The 17,899-nt window shown below is 55.9% G+C and overlaps 1 long non-coding RNA gene across 2 annotated transcripts; it reads right to left on the bottom strand.

Moving 5' to 3' along the window:
- Positions 1 to 13,516: 13,516 nt before the first annotated feature.
- On the bottom strand, positions 13,517 to 15,306 carry LOC135310968 (uncharacterized). Of its 2 annotated transcripts, XR_010370885.1 has the most exons (5): positions 15,277 to 15,306; positions 14,082 to 14,241; positions 13,792 to 13,860; positions 13,647 to 13,702; positions 13,517 to 13,561 (listed from the first exon to the last, which is right to left on the bottom strand). It is a non-coding gene; the product is annotated as an uncharacterized LOC135310968 (long non-coding RNA). The 2 variants fall into 2 exon arrangements; XR_010370884.1 differs by lacking the exon at positions 15,277 to 15,306 and having other exon boundaries at positions 14,082 to 14,376.
- Positions 15,307 to 17,899: the final 2,593 nt, after the last annotated feature.

Raw genomic sequence — 17,899 nt, forward strand, 5'->3', positions numbered from 1 at the left:
CGAGGAAGGTCAAACACACCCAACACCAAACACACAGACGCACTACACAACAACATGCACAGCCTGGAACCGCCCTGCCCAGGGCACACGTTCCTGTCATATTTCAGAGGAACCCGCTCCATTCCCCTGCTCAAAGGGGACCGCTTCCTAGACAACCCTCTCCCCTACGCTCTCTTTAAAACCCCTTCCTGCCACAGCCAACCGTGCCCCCCTCGCTCCCCCAACCCCTTCCCCAGCACCGTTGCCTCAACTTAGCTTTCAAGGGGCCGAGAGTCTCCCTCTTCCCTTCCTTCTGAAGGACAAGCACACGTCACTCCTCCAGTCACCAGCTGCCTCTTCGTCATCTGAAAAACAAAAACTATCACAAGCCCCACACAACAGCCCTGTCAGTCAGCATCCCGTCGCTCTACAAAGACCTAGGCCGCTGCATCCGTCTACCTCAGATGCGCCCAGCTGCTCTGCTCACTTGCTCTGTGGCCGTGCCCAACTCACACTGTTGTCCTCCCTTGTGGCCCCTAGGGATACCAGGAGACCATGTTACCACTGCCCTTCCAAAGGAAGTTCTCCCCAGCCCCACGCCCCTCCTCCCTGCAACCCAGCTCACCTCAAACGCGCATCCAGTCCCAAGGGCAGCCGCACACCATCTAAAAAACCAAACAGAAATGCTTCAACCCGCTTGCCGCACAACACCTTGGTACGGAACCGCCGCCCTGACCGCAATCGCCTCACCTTCTCAGACACCTCGTTGCCATGCGTCGTCTCCCCTCTGAAGGCTGATTGCGGCACCTGCAAAAATCCAAGCAGAAAGGCACCTGCTGAGAGGCTGCAGAACTGACAAGCTACCCACACCAATCCCCGTCTAAGACTCGCACCTTTTCCTCACCAGCTCACCTACCTGGACGCCATCAGATCCAACTGCCACGTTCAAGCTCGACCACCACCTGCAAGACCCAAACAGGGGTTGTTCATGACTCTAACTGCAAAGCCCCAAAGAGACACATCGCTACTTCAGCGCACCTAACATTGCTCACCCCGTGCAGTTCCCCTCCGGTGCCCGGATCCCGCTTGGCCCACCACATGCACCCTCAAATATTAATGCCATATCGCACTCACAGAGCCATCAGTCACCACTTCCCTCTACATACACCACGCACCAACTCACCTGCTTACAGCGCTATCCTCGGCCCTCCTCCGTCGCCCTGCACGACTCCTCCCTCGGCATCTGCAAAAATATCAAACAAGTCCCCTCAATGAACAGCAATAGCTTAGCCATTCCACAGGCCTTGTTCCCAGGTAGCAAGCCCATCGAGAGCCCAGCTAGGCCTGCTCTGCCATCTGAACACCGTAGACCAAGCATTACGCCCGACCCACATCCAAGCCGGAATGCCCTTGAGATGCTCTCTGCTCCGCTGAAGCAGGAGCTCCCTCTCCCAGACAGCTACCGTCATCCCCTGGGAAGCCACAAAACACCATGGGAATTCTTCTTCTCACCCACTGACAACGGCTGCTCGATCTAAGAGGGCCACACATCATTTCCCCCAAAGAAGCAAAGCACTTTGACACATAAGCCATAGCCTCTCATCGTTCCTGTGCCACCTTGCCCTGACTCGACACCCCCGGGCAGGGCGGCTCCCAGCCAAGACACCACAACCACAGGCGAACCCTACACAGAACGCCAACAACAACACGTCTTAAAAAACAAGCCAAGTTGGTCGGCGAGAGCGACGACGCACAGACAGAAAACCTCCATCCGGGAAGAGCACGCGCAGAACCCTAGCGTGCTCCTAGCGCCACGCCAGAAAACGACGAGACCTTCGTGGGCGGGGACAAGCGCTTCCTCTCAAAACTGACAAGATGGATGCACAAGCAGCCCGCCTTCAAGACCTCAGCCCCTGAAGATGCAAGGAAGAAGTGCCACTCCCTAAAAGCGACAGCTAGCGAGCAGAGCCACTCACGCGGCCGGGAACGGCGCGGCACAAGACCACCGGCCAGAACCACCCGAGACGCCAAAACGATCCACGCTGGAAGCTTGCGACGCCAAAAGAGAAGCGCCCGATGGGCGCCGAGCCCACAACTAGGGCCTCGCCGGGCCCTACTAACGCTGCCGAGGCACCTGCCTCGATCCTACGGAAGAACGAACAACCGAGACCCGAGGAAGGTCAAACACACCCAACACCAAACACACAGACGCACTACGCAACAACATGCACAGCCTGGAACCGCCCTGCCCAGGGCACACGTTCCTGTCATATTTCAGAGGAACCCGCTCCATTCCCCTGCTCAAAGGGGACCGCTTCCTAGACAACCCTCTCCCCTACGCTCTCTTTAAAACCCCTTCCTGCCACAGCCAACTGTGCCCCCCTCGCTCCCCCAACCCCTTCCCCAGCACCGTTGCCTCAACTTAGCTTTCAAGGGGCCGAGAGTCTCCCTCTTCCCTTCCTTCTGAAGGACAAGCACACGTCACTCCTCCAGTCACCAGCTGCCTCTTCGTCATCTGAAAAACAAAAACTATCACAAGCCCCACACAACAGCCCTGTCAGTCAGCATCCCGTCGCTCTACAAAGACCTAGGCCGCTGCATCCGTCTACCTCAGATGCGCCCAGCTGCTCTGCTCACTTGCTCTGTGGCCGTGCCCAACTCACACTGTTGTCCTCCCTTGTGGCCCCTAGGGATACCAGGAGACCATGTTACCACTGCCCTTCCAAAGGAAGTTCTCCCCAGCCCCACGCCCCTCCTCCCTGCAACCCAGCTCACCTCAAACGCGCATCCAGTCCCAAGGGCAGCCGCACACCATCTAAAAAACCAAACAGAAATGCTTCAACCCGCTTGCCGCACAACACCTTGGTACGGAACCGCCGCCCTGACCGCAATCGCCTCACCTTCTCAGACACCTCGTCGCCATGCGTCGTCTCCCCTCTGAAGGCTGATTGCGGCACCTGCAAAAATCCAAGCAGAAAGGCACCTGCTGAGAGGCTGCAGAACTGACAAGCTACCCACACCAATCCCCGTCTAAGACTCGCACCTTTTCCTCACCAGCTCACCTACCTGGACGCCATCAGATCCAACTGCCACGTTCAAGCTCGACCACCACCTGCAAGACCCAAACAGGGGTTGTTCATGACTCTAACTGCAAAGCCCCAAAGAGACACATCGCTACTTCAGCGCACCTAACATTGCTCACCCCGTGCAGTTCCCCTCCGGTGCCCGGATCCCGCTTGGCCCACCACATGCACCCTCAAATATTAATGCCATATCGCACTCACAGAGCCATCAGTCACCACTTCCCTCTACATACACCACGCACCAACTCACCTGCTTACAGCGCTATCCTCGGCCCTCCTCCGTCGCCCTGCACGACTCCTCCCTCGGCATCTGCAAAAATATCAAACAAGTCCCCTCAATGAACAGCAATAGCTTAGCCATTCCACAGGCCTTGTTCCCAGGTAGCAAGCCCATCGAGAGCCCAGCTAGGCCTGCTCTGCCATCTGAACACCGTAGACCAAGCATTACGCCCGACCCACATCCAAGCCGGAATGCCCTTGAGATGCTCTCTGCTCCGCTGAAGCAGGAGCTCCCTCTCCCAGACAGCTACCGTCATCCCCTGGGAAGCCACAAAACACCATGGGAATTCTTCTTCTCACCCACTGACAACGGCTGCTCGATCTAAGAGGGCCACACATCATTTCCCCCAAAGAAGCAAAGCACTTTGACACATAAGCCATAGCCTCTCATCGTTCCTGTGCCACCTTGCCCTGACTCGACACCCCCGGGCAGGGCGGCTCCCAGCCAAGACACCACAACCACAGGCGAACCCTACACAGAACGCCAACAACAACACGTCTTAAAAAACAAGCCAAGTTGGTCGGCGAGAGCGACGACGCACAGACAGAAAACCTCCATCCGGGAAGAGCACGCGCAGAACCCTAGCGTGCTCCTAGCGCCACGCCAGAAAACGACGAGACCTTCGTGGGCGGGGACAAGCGCTTCCTCTCAAAACTGACAAGATGGATGCACAAGCAGCCCGCCTTCAAGACCTCAGCCCCTGAAGATGCAAGGAAGAAGTGCCACTCCCTAAAAGCGACAGCTAGCGAGCAGAGCCACTCACGCGGCCGGGAACGGCGCGGCACAAGACCACCGGCCAGAACCACCCGAGACGCCAAAACGATCCACGCTGGAAGCTTGCGACGCCAAAAGAGAAGCGCCCGATGGGCGCCGAGCCCACAACTAGGGCCTCGCCGGGCCCTACTAACGCTGCCGAGGCACCTGCCTCGATCCTACGGAAGAACGAACAACCGAGACCCGAGGAAGGTCAAACACACCCAACACCAAACACACAGACGCACTACGCAACAACATGCACAGCCTGGAACCGCCCTGCCCAGGGCACACGTTCCTGTCATATTTCAGAGGAACCCGCTCCATTCCCCTGCTCAAAGGGGACCGCTTCCTAGACAACCCTCTCCCCTACGCTCTCTTTAAAACCCCTTCCTGCCACAGCCAACTGTGCCCCCCTCGCTCCCCCAACCCCTTCCCCAGCACCGTTGCCTCAACTTAGCTTTCAAGGGGCCGAGAGTCTCCCTCTTCCCTTCCTTCTGAAGGACAAGCACACGTCACTCCTCCAGTCACCAGCTGCCTCTTCGTCATCTGAAAAACAAAAACTATCACAAGCCCCACACAACAGCCCTGTCAGTCAGCATCCCGTCGCTCTACAAAGACCTAGGCCGCTGCATCCGTCTACCTCAGATGCGCCCAGCTGCTCTGCTCACTTGCTCTGTGGCCGTGCCCAACTCACACTGTTGTCCTCCCTTGTGGCCCCTAGGGATACCAGGAGACCATGTTACCACTGCCCTTCCAAAGGAAGTTCTCCCCAGCCCCACGCCCCTCCTCCCTGCAACCCAGCTCACCTCAAACGCGCATCCAGTCCCAAGGGCAGCCGCACACCATCTAAAAAACCAAACAGAAATGCTTCAACCCGCTTGCCGCACAACACCTTGGTACGGAACCGCCGCCCTGACCGCAATCGCCTCACCTTCTCAGACACCTCGTCGCCATGCGTCGTCTCCCCTCTGAAGGCTGATTGCGGCACCTGCAAAAATCCAAGCAGAAAGGCACCTGCTGAGAGGCTGCAGAACTGACAAGCTACCCACACCAATCCCCGTCTAAGACTCGCACCTTTTCCTCACCAGCTCACCTACCTGGACGCCATCAGATCCAACTGCCACGTTCAAGCTCGACCACCACCTGCAAGACCCAAACAGGGGTTGTTCATGACTCTAACTGCAAAGCCCCAAAGAGACACATCGCTACTTCAGCGCACCTAACATTGCTCACCCCGTGCAGTTCCCCTCCGGTGCCCGGATCCCGCTTGGCCCACCACATGCACCCTCAAATATTAATGCCATATCGCACTCACAGAGCCATCAGTCACCACTTCCTTCTACATACACCACGCACCAACTCACCTGCTTACAGCGCTATCCTCGGCCCTCCTCCGTCGCCCTGCACGATTCCTCCCTCGGCATCTGCAAAAATATCAAACAAGTCCCCTCAATGAACAGCAATAGCTTAGCCATTCCACAGGCCTTGTTCCCAGGTAGCAAGCCCATCGAGAGCCCAGCTAGGCCTGCTCTGCCATCTGAACACCGTAGACCAAGCATTACACCCGACCCACATCCAAGCCGGAATGCCCTTGAGATGCTCTCTGCTCCGCTGAAGCAGGAGCTCCCTCTCCCAGACAGCTACCGTCATCCCCTGGGAAGCCACAAAACACCATGGGAATTCTTCTTCTCACCCACTGACAACGGCTGCTCGATCTAAGAGGGCCACACATCATTTCCCCCAAAGAAGCAAAGCACTTTGACACATAAGCCATAGCCTCTCATCGTTCCTGTGCCACCTTGCCCTGACTCGACACCCCCGGGCAGGGCGGCTCCCAGCCAAGACACCACAACCACAGGCGAACCCTACACAGAACGCCAACAACAACACGTCTTAAAAAACAAGCCAAGTTGGTCGGCGAGAGCGACGACGCACAGACAGAAAACCTCCATCCGGGAAGAGCACGCGCAGAACCCTAGCGTGCTCCTAGCGCCACGCCAGAAAACGACGAGACCTTCGTGGGCGGGGACAAGCGCTTCCTCTCAAAACTGACAAGATGGATGCACAAGCAGCCCGCCTTCAAGACCTCAGCCCCTGAAGATGCAAGGAAGAAGCGCCACTCCCTAAAAGCGACAGCTAGCGAGCAGAGCCACTCACGCGGCCGGGAACGGCGCGGCACAAGACCACCGGCCAGAACCACCCGAGACGCCAAAACGATCCACGCTGGAAGCTTGCGACGCCAAAAGAGAAGCGCCCGATGGGCGCCGAGCCCACAACTAGGGCCTCGCCGGGCCCTACTAACGCTGCCGAGGCACCTGCCTCGATCCTACGGAAGAACGAACAACCGAGACCCGAGGAAGGTCAAACACACCCAACACCAAACACACAGACGCACTACGCAACAACATGCACAGCCTGGAACCGCCCTGCCCAGGGCACACGTTCCTGTCATATTTCAGAGGAACCCGCTCCATTCCCCTGCTCAAAGGGGACCGCTTCCTAGACAACCCTCTCCCCTACGCTCTCTTTAAAACCCCTTCCTGCCACAGCCAACCGTGCCCCCCTCGCTCCCCCAACCCCTTCCCCAGCACCGTTGCCTCAACTTAGCTTTCAAGGGGCCGAGAGTCTCCCTCTTCCCTTCCTTCTGAAGGACAAGCACACGTCACTCCTCCAGTCACCAGCTGCCTCTTCGTCATCTGAAAAACAAAAACTATCACAAGCCCCACACAACAGCCCTGTCAGTCAGCATCCCGTCGCTCTACAAAGACCTAGGCCGCTGCATCCGTCTACCTCAGATGCGCCCAGCTGCTCTGCTCACTTGCTCTGTGGCCGTGCCCAACTCACACTGTTGTCCTCCCTTGTGGCCCCTAGGGATACCAGGAGACCATGTTACCACTGCCCTTCCAAAGGAAGTTCTCCCCAGCCCCACGCCCCTCCTCCCTGCAACCCAGCTCACCTCAAACGCGCATCCAGTCCCAAGGGCAGCCGCACACCATCTAAAAAACCAAACAGAAATGCTTCAACCCGCTTGCCGCACAACACCTTGGTACGGAACCGCCGCCCTGACCGCAATCGCCTCACCTTCTCAGACACCTCGTCGCCATGCGTCGTCTCCCCTCTGAAGGCTGATTGCGGCACCTGCAAAAATCCAAGCAGAAAGGCACCTGCTGAGAGGCTGCAGAACTGACAAGCTACCCACACCAATCCCCGTCTAAGACTCGCACCTTTTCCTCACCAGCTCACCTACCTGGACGCCATCAGATCCAACTGCCACGTTCAAGCTCGACCACCACCTGCAAGACCCAAACAGGGGTTGTTCATGACTCTAACTGCAAAGCCCCAAAGAGACACATCGCTACTTCAGCGCACCTAACATTGCTCACCCCGTGCAGTTCCCCTCCGGTGCCCGGATCCCGCTTGGCCCACCACATGCACCCTCAAATATTAATGCCATATCGCACTCACAGAGCCATCAGTCACCATTTCCTTCTACATACACCACGCACCAACTCACCTGCTTACAGCGCTATCCTCGGCCCTCCTCCGTCGCCCTGCACGATTCCTCCCTCGGCATCTGCAAAAATATCAAACAAGTCCCCTCAATGAACAGCAATAGCTTAGCCATTCCACAGGCCTTGTTCCCAGGTAGCAAGCCCATCGAGAGCCCAGCTAGGCCTGCTCTGCCATCTGAACACCGTAGACCAAGCATTACACCCGACCCACATCCAAGCCGGAATGCCCTTGAGATGCTCTCTGCTCCGCTGAAGCAGGAGCTCCCTCTCCCAGACAGCTACCGTCATCCCCTGGGAAGCCACAAAACACCATGGGAATTCTTCTTCTCACCCACTGACAACGGCTGCTCGATCTAAGAGGGCCACACATCATTTCCCCCAAAGAAGCAAAGCACTTTGACACATAAGCCATAGCCTCTCATCGTTCCTGTGCCACCTTGCCCTGACTCGACACCCCCGGGCAGGGCGGCTCCCAGCCAAGACACCACAACCACAGGCGAACCCTACACAGAACGCCAACAACAACACGTCTTAAAAAACAAGCCAAGTTGGTCGGCGAGAGCGACGACGCACAGACAGAAAACCTCCATCCGGGAAGAGCACGCGCAGAACCCTAGCGTGCTCCTAGCGCCACGCCAGAAAACGACGAGACCTTCGTGGGCGGGGACAAGCGCTTCCTCTCAAAACTGACAAGATGGATACACAGGCAGCCCGCCTTCAAGACCTCAGCCCCTGAAGATGCAAGGAAGAAGCGCCACTCCCTAAAAGCGACAGCTAGCGAGCAGAGCCGCTCACGCGGCTGGGAACGGCGCGGCACAAGACCACCGGCCAGAACCACCCGAGACGCCAAAACGATCCACGCTGGAAGCTTGTGACGCCAAAAGAGAAGCGCCCGATGGGCGCCGAGCCCACAACTAGGGCCTCGCCGGGCCCTACTAACGCTGCCGAGGCACCTGCCTCGATCCTACGGAAGAACGAACAACCGAGACCCGAGGAAGGTCAAACACACCCAACACCAAACACACAGACGCACTACGCAACAACATGCACAGCCTGGAACCGCCCTGCCCAGGGCACACGTTCCTGTCATATTTCAGAGGAACCCGCTCCATTCCCCTGCTCAAAGGGGACCGCTTCCTAGACAACCCTCTCCCCTACGCTCTCTTTAAAACCCCTTCCTGCCACAGCCAACCGTGCCCCCCTCGCTCCCCCAACCCCTTCCCCAGCACCGTTGCCTCAACTTAGCTTTCAAGGGGCCGAGAGTCTCCCTCTTCCCTTCCTTCTGAAGGACAAGCACACGTCACTCCTCCAGTCACCAGCTGCCTCTTCGTCATCTGAAAAACAAAAACTATCACAAGCCCCACACAACAGCCCTGTCAGTCAGCATCCCGTCGCTCTACAAAGACCTAGGCCGCTGCATCCGTCTACCTCAGATGCGCCCAGCTGCTCTGCTCACTTGCTCTGTGGCCGTGCCCAACTCACACTGTTGTCCTCCCTTGTGGCCCCTAGGGATACCAGGAGACCATGTTACCACTGCCCTTCCAAAGGAAGTTCTCCCCAGCCCCACGCCCCTCCTCCCTGCAACCCAGCTCACCTCAAACGCGCATCCAGTCCCAAGGGCAGCCGCACACCATCTAAAAAACCAAACAGAAATGCTTCAACCCGCTTGCCGCACAACACCTTGGTACGGAACCGCCGCCTTGACCGCAATCGCCTCACCTTCTCGGACCCCTCGTCGCCATGCGTCGTCTCCCCTCTGAAGGCTGATTGCGGCACCTGCAAAAATCCAAGCAGAAAGGCACCTGCTGAGAGGCTGCAGAACTGACAAGCTACCCACACCAATCCCCGTTTAAGACTCGCACCTTTTCCTCACCAGCTCACCTACCTGGACGCCATCAGATCCAACTGCCACGTTCAAGCTCGACCACCACCTGCAAGACCCAAACAGGGGTTGTTCATGACTCTAACTGCAAAGCCCCAAAGAGACACATCGCTACTTCAGCGCACCTAACATTGCTCACCCCGTGCAGTTCCCCTCCGGTGCCCGGATCCCGCTTGGCCCACCACATGCACCCTCAAATATTAATGCCATATCGCACTCACAGAGCCATCAGTCACCACTTCCTTCTACATACACCACGCACCAACTCACCTGCTTACAGCGCTATCCTCGGCCCTCCTCCGTCGCCCTGCACGACTCCTCCCTCGGCATCTGCAAAAAATATCAAACAAGTCCCCTCAATGAACAGCAATAGCTTAGCCATTCCACAGGCCTTGTTCCCAGGTAGCAAGCCCATCGAGAGCCCAGCTAGGCCTGCTCTGCCATCTAAGCACCGTAGACCAAGCATTACGCCCGACCCACATCCAAGCCGGAATGCCCCTGAGATGCTCTCTGCTCCGCTGAAGCAGGAGCTCCCTCTCCCAGACAGCTACCGTCATCCCCTGGGAGGCCACAAAACACCATGGGAATTCTTCTTCTCACCCACTGACAACGGCCGCTCGATCTAAGAGGGCCACACATCTTTTCCCCCAAAGAAGCAAGGCACTTTGACACATGAGCGATGAGAGGCTGTGGCTTCTGTGCCGCCTCGCCCTGACTCTACACCCCCAGGCAGGGCAGCTCCAAGCCAAGACACCACAACCAGAGGCGAACTCTACACAGAACGCCAACAACAACACGTCTTAAAAAACAAGCCAAGTTGGTCGGCGAGAGCGACGACGCACAGACAGAAAACCTCCATCCGGGAAGAGCACGCACAGAACCCTAGCGTGCTCCTAGCGCCACGCCAGAAAACGACGAGACCTTCGTGGGCGGGGACAAGCGCTTCCTCTCAAAACTGACAAGATGGATGCACAAGCAGCCCGCCTTCAAGACCTCAGCCCCTGAAGATGCAAGGAAGAAGCGCCACTCCCTAAAAGCGACAGCTAGCGAGCAGAGCCACTCACGCGGCCGGGAACGGCGCGGCACAAGACCACCGGCCAGAACCACCCGAGACGCCAAAACGATCCACGCTGGAAGCTTGCGACGCCAAAAGAGAAGCGCCCGATGGGCGCCGAGCCCACAACTAGGGCCTCGCCGGGCCCTACTAACGCTGCCGAGGCACCTGCCTCGATCCTACGGAAGAACGAACAACCGAGACCCGAGGAAGGTCAAACACACCCAACACCAAACACACAGACGCACTACGCAACAACATGCACAGCCTGGAACCGCCCTGCCCAGGGCACACGTTCCTGTCATATTTCAGAGGAACCCGCTCCATTCCCCTGCTCAAAGGGGACCGCTTCCTAGACAACCCTCTCCCCTACGCTCTCTTTAAAACCCCTTCCTGCCACAGCCAACCGTGCCGCCCTCGCTCCCCCAACCCCTTCCCCAGCACCGTTGCCTCAACTTAGCTTTCAAGGGGCCGAGAGTCTCCCTCTTCCCTTCCTTCTGGAGGACAAGCACACGTCACTCCTCCAGTCACCAGCTGCCTCTTCGTCATCTGAAAAACAAAAACTATCACAAGCCCCACACAACAGCCCTGTCAGTCAGCATCCCGTCGCTCTACAAAGACCTAGGCCGCTGCATCCGTCTACCTCAGATGCGCCCAGCTGCTCTGCTCACTTGCTCTGTGGCCGTGCCCAACTCACACTGTTGTCCTCCCTTGTGGCCCCTAGGGATACCAGGAGACCATGTTACCACTGCCCTTCCAAAGGAAGTTCTCCCCAGCCCCACGCCCCTCCTCCCTGCAACCCAGCTCACCTCAAACGCGCATCCAGTCCCAAGGGCAGCCGCACACCATCTAAAAAACCAAACAGAAATGCTTCAACCCGCTTGCCGCACAACACCTTGGTACGGAACCGCCGCCCTGACCGCAATCGCCTCACCTTCTCGGACCTCTCGTCGCCATGCGTCATCTCCCCTCTGAAGGCTGATTGCGGCACCTGCAAAAATCCAAGCAGAAAGGCACCTGCTGAGAGGCTGCAGAACTGACAAGCTACCCACACCAATCCCCGTCTAAGACTCGCACCTTTTCCTCACCAGCTCACCTACCTGGACGCCATCAGATCCAACTGCCATGTTCAAGCTCGACCACCACCTGCAAGACCCAAACAGGGGTTATTCATGACTAACTGCAAAGCCCCAAAGAGACACATCGCTACTTCAGCGCACCTAACATTGCTCACCCCGTGCAGTTCCCCTCCAGTGCCCGGATCCCGCTTGGCCCACCACATGCACCCTCAAATATTAATGCCATATTGCACTCACAGAGCCATCAGTCACCATTTCCTTCTACATACACCACGCACCAACTCACCTGCTTACAGCGCTATCCTCGGCCCTCCTCCGTCGCCCTGCACGACTCCTCCCTCGGCATCTGCAAAAATATCAAACAAGTCCCCATCAATGAACAGCAATAGCTTAGCCATTCCACAGGCCTTGTTCCCAGGTAGCAAGCCCATCGAGAGCCCAGCTAGGCCTGCTCTGCCATCTAAACACCGTAAACCAAGCATTACACCCGACCCACATCCAAGCCGGAATGCCCCTGAGATGCTCTCTGCTCCGCTGAAGCAGGAGCTCCCTCTCCCAGACAGCTACCGTCATCCCCTGGGAGGCCACAAAACACCATGGGAATTCTTCTTCTCACCCACTGACAACGGCCGCTCGATCTAAGAGGGCCACACATCTTTTCCCCCAAAGAAGCAAGGCACTTTGACACATGAGCGATGAGAGGCTGTGGCTTCTGTGCCGCCTCGCCCTGACTCTACACCCCCAGGCAGGGCAGCTCCAAGCCAAGACACCACAACCACAGGGGAACCCTACACAGAACGCCAACAACAACACGTCTTAAAAAACAAGCCAAGTTGGTCGGCGAGAGCGACGACGCACAGACAGAAAACCTCCATCCGGGAAGAGCACGCGCAGAACCCTAGCGTGCTCCTAGCGCCACGGCAGAAAACGACGAGACCTTCGTGGGCGGGGACAAGCGCTTCCTCTCAAAACTGACAAGATGGATGCACAAGCAGCCCGCCTTCAAGACCTCAGCCCCTGAAGATGCAAGGAAGAAGCGCCACTCCCTAAAAGCGACAGCTAGCGAGCAGAGCCGCTCATGCGGCTGGGAACGGCGCAGCACAAGACCGCCAGCCAGAACCACCCGAGACGCCAAAATGATCCACGCTGGAAGCTTGCGACGCCAAAAGAGAAGCGCCCGATGGGCGCCGTGCCCACAACTAGGGCCTCGCCGGGCCCTACTAACGCTGCCGAGGCACCTGCCTCGATCCTACGGAAGAACGAACAACCGAGACCCGAGGAAGGTCAAACACACCCAACACCAAACACACAGACACACTACGCAACAACATGCACAGCCTGGAACCGCCCTGCCCAGGGCACACGTTCCTGTCATATTTCAGAGGAACCCGCTCCATTCCCCTGCTCAAAGGGGACCGCTTCCTAGACAACCCTCTCCCCTACGCTCTCTTTAAAACCCCTTCCTGCCACAGCCAACCGTGCCCCCCTCGCTCCCCCAACCCCTTCCCCAGCACCGTTGCCTCAACTTAGCTTTCAAGGGGCCGAGAGTCTCCCTCTTCCCTTCCTTCTGAAGGACAAGCACACATCACTCCTCCAGTCACCAGCTGCCTCTTCGTCATCTGAAAAACAAAAACTATCACAAGCCCCACACAACAGCCCTGTCAGTCAGCATCCCATCGCTCTACAAAGACCTAGGCCGCTGCATCCGCCTACCTCAGATGCGCCCAGCTGCTCCGCTCACCCGGCTGCTCCGTGCCCATTCCGGACGAGGATGAACGCCACCCCCTGCAGCCCCTAGAGATACCACAGGATACACAAAGTTACCATCGCTCTGCCAAAAAAGGAAGAACGAACCACACCAGCCCCACGCCCCTCCCCTCTGCGACCCAGCTCACCTCAAATGCGCATCCAGGCCCAAAGGCAGCCGGCGCACAACCTGCAACGCCAAAGACAAACGCTTCAATTGGGTGGCCGTACGACACCTTGCTCTCAGACAACAGCCTGGCCTTCAAGCCCCTCACCTCTCGGACCTCTCGTCGCCATGCGGCGTCTCCCCTCCGAAGCCTGCGTGCGGCACCTGCAGGAACCCAAGCAAAAAAAGGACCCGCTCAGGTGCTGCGGGAGTCTCAGGATACCCGCACCAACCCCCCCATCTCAGACACGCACCTTTTCCTCGACAGCTCACCTGCCTGGCCTCCATCAGATACGGTCGCCATCTTGAGGCTCGCCCACCACCTGCAAGAGCCAAACGCATGTTGTTCACAACCACCTGCAACGCGACCCCTCAGGACGAATCGCTACGCTTCAGCCCACCCGTCACCGCTCGCCCTGTGCGATTCCCCTCCTGTGCCCGGATCCCGCTCGGCTCCTCGCACGCGCCCAAAGAAAAACACCATAATGGGCTCATAGAGCCAACAGCCGCATCTTCCCTCTAGATACATCGCACACCAACTCACCTGCTGACAGCGCCGTCCTCCATCACCCTGCACGACTCCTCCCTCGGCACCTGCCAAACCGATGTCAAACAAGTCACCTGCATGCACGGCGACAGCTGAAACACGACACAGGTCTCAATCGCATGCAGGAACACCCCTCGAGAGCCCAACTAGGGCGGCTCTTAAACATGAGCACAATACATCAAACATTAAGCCCAGCACACAGACAAGCCAGAACACCCTTGACATGCTACCTGCTCGGCTAAGACTCTAGCTCCCTCCCACAGACACCTACGGTTGTTCCCTGGGGGCCCACAAAACCCAACAGGAATTACTTCCCTCACCCACCGACAACAGCCAGTCGATCCGAGACGGCTGCAAAATTCCTTCCCCTCCTCCCCCACCCCCGCAAAGCCTGGGCGCATCCCTAGATGCCAGCACCACCCACCTCGCCCTGACTCTACATCCCCGGGCGGGGCGGCTCCAAGACAAACGCAGAACAACGCTACGCAGAACGCTACAAGCAACGGACCCCGAAGGATGAGAGGCAGCTCTCGGAGAGAACGACGACACCCAGACGGAACCCCCCGTCCGGCAAGACCGCCTGCGGGACCCCGACGGTGACGTCGGCAGGCCCTACGGCAACACCAGAGAACGCCGACAGCTTCGCGGACCGTGACAAGAGCTTCCTCTCACAACCGAGACGACAGACGCGCACGCAGCCCAGCTTCAAGACCTAACCGCCTAAGGACGCGAGGAAGAAATGCCAGTCCTCAAAAAACTCACAGCGACAGAGCGGCGCCGCTCACGCGGCCGGGAACGACGACGCCCAAGACGACCGTCCGAGACGCCAAAACAATCCACGCCTGAAGCTTGCGACGCCAGAAGAGAAGCGCCCGATGGGCGCCGAGCCCACGACTAGGGCCTCGCCGGGCCCTAGTAACGCTGCCGAGGCACCTGTCTGGCTCCTAAAGAACAAAGAGAACAACCGAGACCCGAGGAAGGTCGGAGACACCCAACACAAAACACACACGCTGCACAGTAACACACACAGCCTGGAGCCGCCCTGCCCGGCACACGCTCCCGTCACATTGAAGAGGAACCTGCTCCTTTTCCCTGCTCCCAAAGGGGACCGCTTCCCGGACAGCCCGCTCCGCTGCGCCATCTTTAAAACCCCTCCCTCCCGCAACCCCTTCCTCAGCACCGTTGCCTCAACTTAGCTTTCAAGGGGCCGAGAGTCTCGGTCTGCCCATCCTTCAGATACGGCTCGCCCACCACCTGCAAGAGCCAAACGCATGTTGCTCACAACCACCTGCAACGCGACCCCTCGGGACGAATCGCTACGCTTCAGCCCACCCATCACCGCTTACCGTAGCCTTCGCTGAGGTCTCATCACCACACTGTGTCTCTCCCACAAAGCCTACATGGAGCATGTGCAAGAACTTAAGGAAGAAGATACATGCTACGGTATTACCCACAACAGCAACCTACCCACGCCGAATCCCGTTCTCACACATCTTTTCTTTGACAGCTTGCCTGCCCAGCCTCTGTCAGTTCCAGCTGCCACTTTGAGGCTCACCCATCACCTGTAACACACAAGTAACACAGGTCACTTTTACCTTCGCTATCAACACAACACCTCAGAAAGAACCGCTACTTCAGCACGCCAATCACCTCTCACCTTGATCCACTCCCCTCCCGTGTCCAGCTCACACTTGGCTCGTTCCTACCGCCTTCTAACCCCCCAAAACACACTGCAGACTCATTCAGCCATCAGTCACATCTTCCTTCTATATACCACACACCGGCCTACCTTCTTACAGCATTTCCCCAGCTTTCCTCTGTCACCCTGAACAACTCCTCCGCCGCCTCTGGAAAAAAAGGACATGGTGGAAGTCACCTGGATGCACAGCAATAGCTTAACCGATCCATAGGTTTTGCTCCCACGTAGGAATACCATGTAGAGCCCAACTACCACCTGCCGTTAAAAGACATACGGTAACTCAAGCATTACACCCTATACACGTACAAACCTGAAGACCGTTAGGATGTACTCTCAGCTAGCACTCTAGCTGCCAGCTACATTCATCCCCTTAACATCTACAAAATACTACTAATGTTACTGACCTTTCCCATTGCTTTTGGCTCTCGGCTCTGCACAAGGCTACACAGGGTTTTACAGAAGTCTATGGATATTAACTATCCACTTGTATCGCTCTTCTTTTCCTAAAGAAACAGCATATATAAATTCCCATACGTAAAAGCATACGGAACACTCACCCTAACCCCTACCGCATCTTATCAATACCCTTAACAGTTAATGTCGACACCTTCCAGATTACACAAGAGAGTTAATGAAAATAATTTTAAGATTCAATAAAGTTGAGAATTCCAATAATAAAAAGAAACATACTTAAAACTAAAAAGAAAAAAATAACAGAACAGCATACTATCAAGCCATCTTACCACACCTGAACCTCCAATGCAGTATTAGATAAGGAAAAACATATAAGTTTAGACACAAATGATCTTTCAAATTTAAATGCCACCAACCCTTATCGAGTTCTAAAAGCCTTACCTCCCACAAACATCTGCATTTCTTTAAATATCAAAACATACCTATCCAAAAGATTTAAACAGCTCAAAACTTACAATTAAGTGCACGAACACTAAAGCACCCACACTGGAGAAACCCAGGAGGAAAGTGAGCTCCCTCACCAGAGGCTGTGGCTCATATACCCCGGGCCCTGCCCACCACCCTTCCCACAATCACCTGGGAAAGGGGAGGGGTGAACCACCACAGGGTATAAAGGCAGCTGAAGGAACAGCAGGGAGTTTTCTCAAGTACTTTATGTTTACAGCATGGAAGAAAACTAAAAGAGTGGTTCTTACTGCAATTATACTACCGTTTGTTTTTCTTCACCTACGTGTATTGCAGCAGCAACGTAGCCAGGTAAGAAATTACATTTCATTTTCTTGGGATGCATACAGGGAAAAACCATGTCTTACTAATTTATAGAGAGGAACAGCTCCTGGATTATAACAACACTATTATGACCGTTAGTTGCATGTTTTACTTTTCTGTAAAACAGAAGAGTTATACAGTTATGGTTCACTTCTAGCAAAACCACACATATTATCTACATACTAGCAGAGCTATAGTCTAGCTATGACTGAATGGCAAAGTGAATTAAATCTCTGGTTCAAACAAAATTATTTTGTATAAATCACTGATAATTCAGAGTAATTTTGACACTCTCTGACTGATTTCCTTAAGAGATTGATAGCAGTCTCAAAGGACAAAAATTACGAAAGGGAAATACAGGAATGGTATCAAAAGTTATATGAAGAGTCCTAATGAGCATATAAGCAGCTAAATAAAGAATAAATGGGGAAGTGCAATAAAAACTCATTGAGACGTGTGTTGCTAAAAATAGATCCACGCTATTGATTCTCCGAGAACCTCGAGAGAAGATCAGAGCCACCCGTAGACATTTTTGGGGTACCAGATACCAAAGAGAAACATACAATAAGACAGAAAACAAATTAATTACTGCAGAGTACAAAGATGGCTTTAGGAAAGGTTCTGGCAGAACAAGAGGCGTTGTCACAGGGATAGAAATAGTTTCTAATGGACCAGAGAAACTAAAGCAGTGGTGAGAATGCAGGAAGCTCAAAAGGGAATTCACCAAACTAACAGATATTCTCGGGGGAGCCGGAACAGGGGGGCGGCAAAGAATTGAGAAAACAAAATGGGGATCGGGGTAACAGATACCGACTCAGGAATAGAGCTGGAGGGTAAAGAGGGGTGCAGAGTGCCCTTCTGAGCTAGAACAGAG

This window comes from Phalacrocorax carbo, unplaced genomic scaffold (assembly GCF_963921805.1).
Source record: "Phalacrocorax carbo unplaced genomic scaffold, bPhaCar2.1 SCAFFOLD_188, whole genome shotgun sequence".
NCBI classification, from domain to species: domain Eukaryota; kingdom Metazoa; phylum Chordata; class Aves; order Suliformes; family Phalacrocoracidae; genus Phalacrocorax; species Phalacrocorax carbo.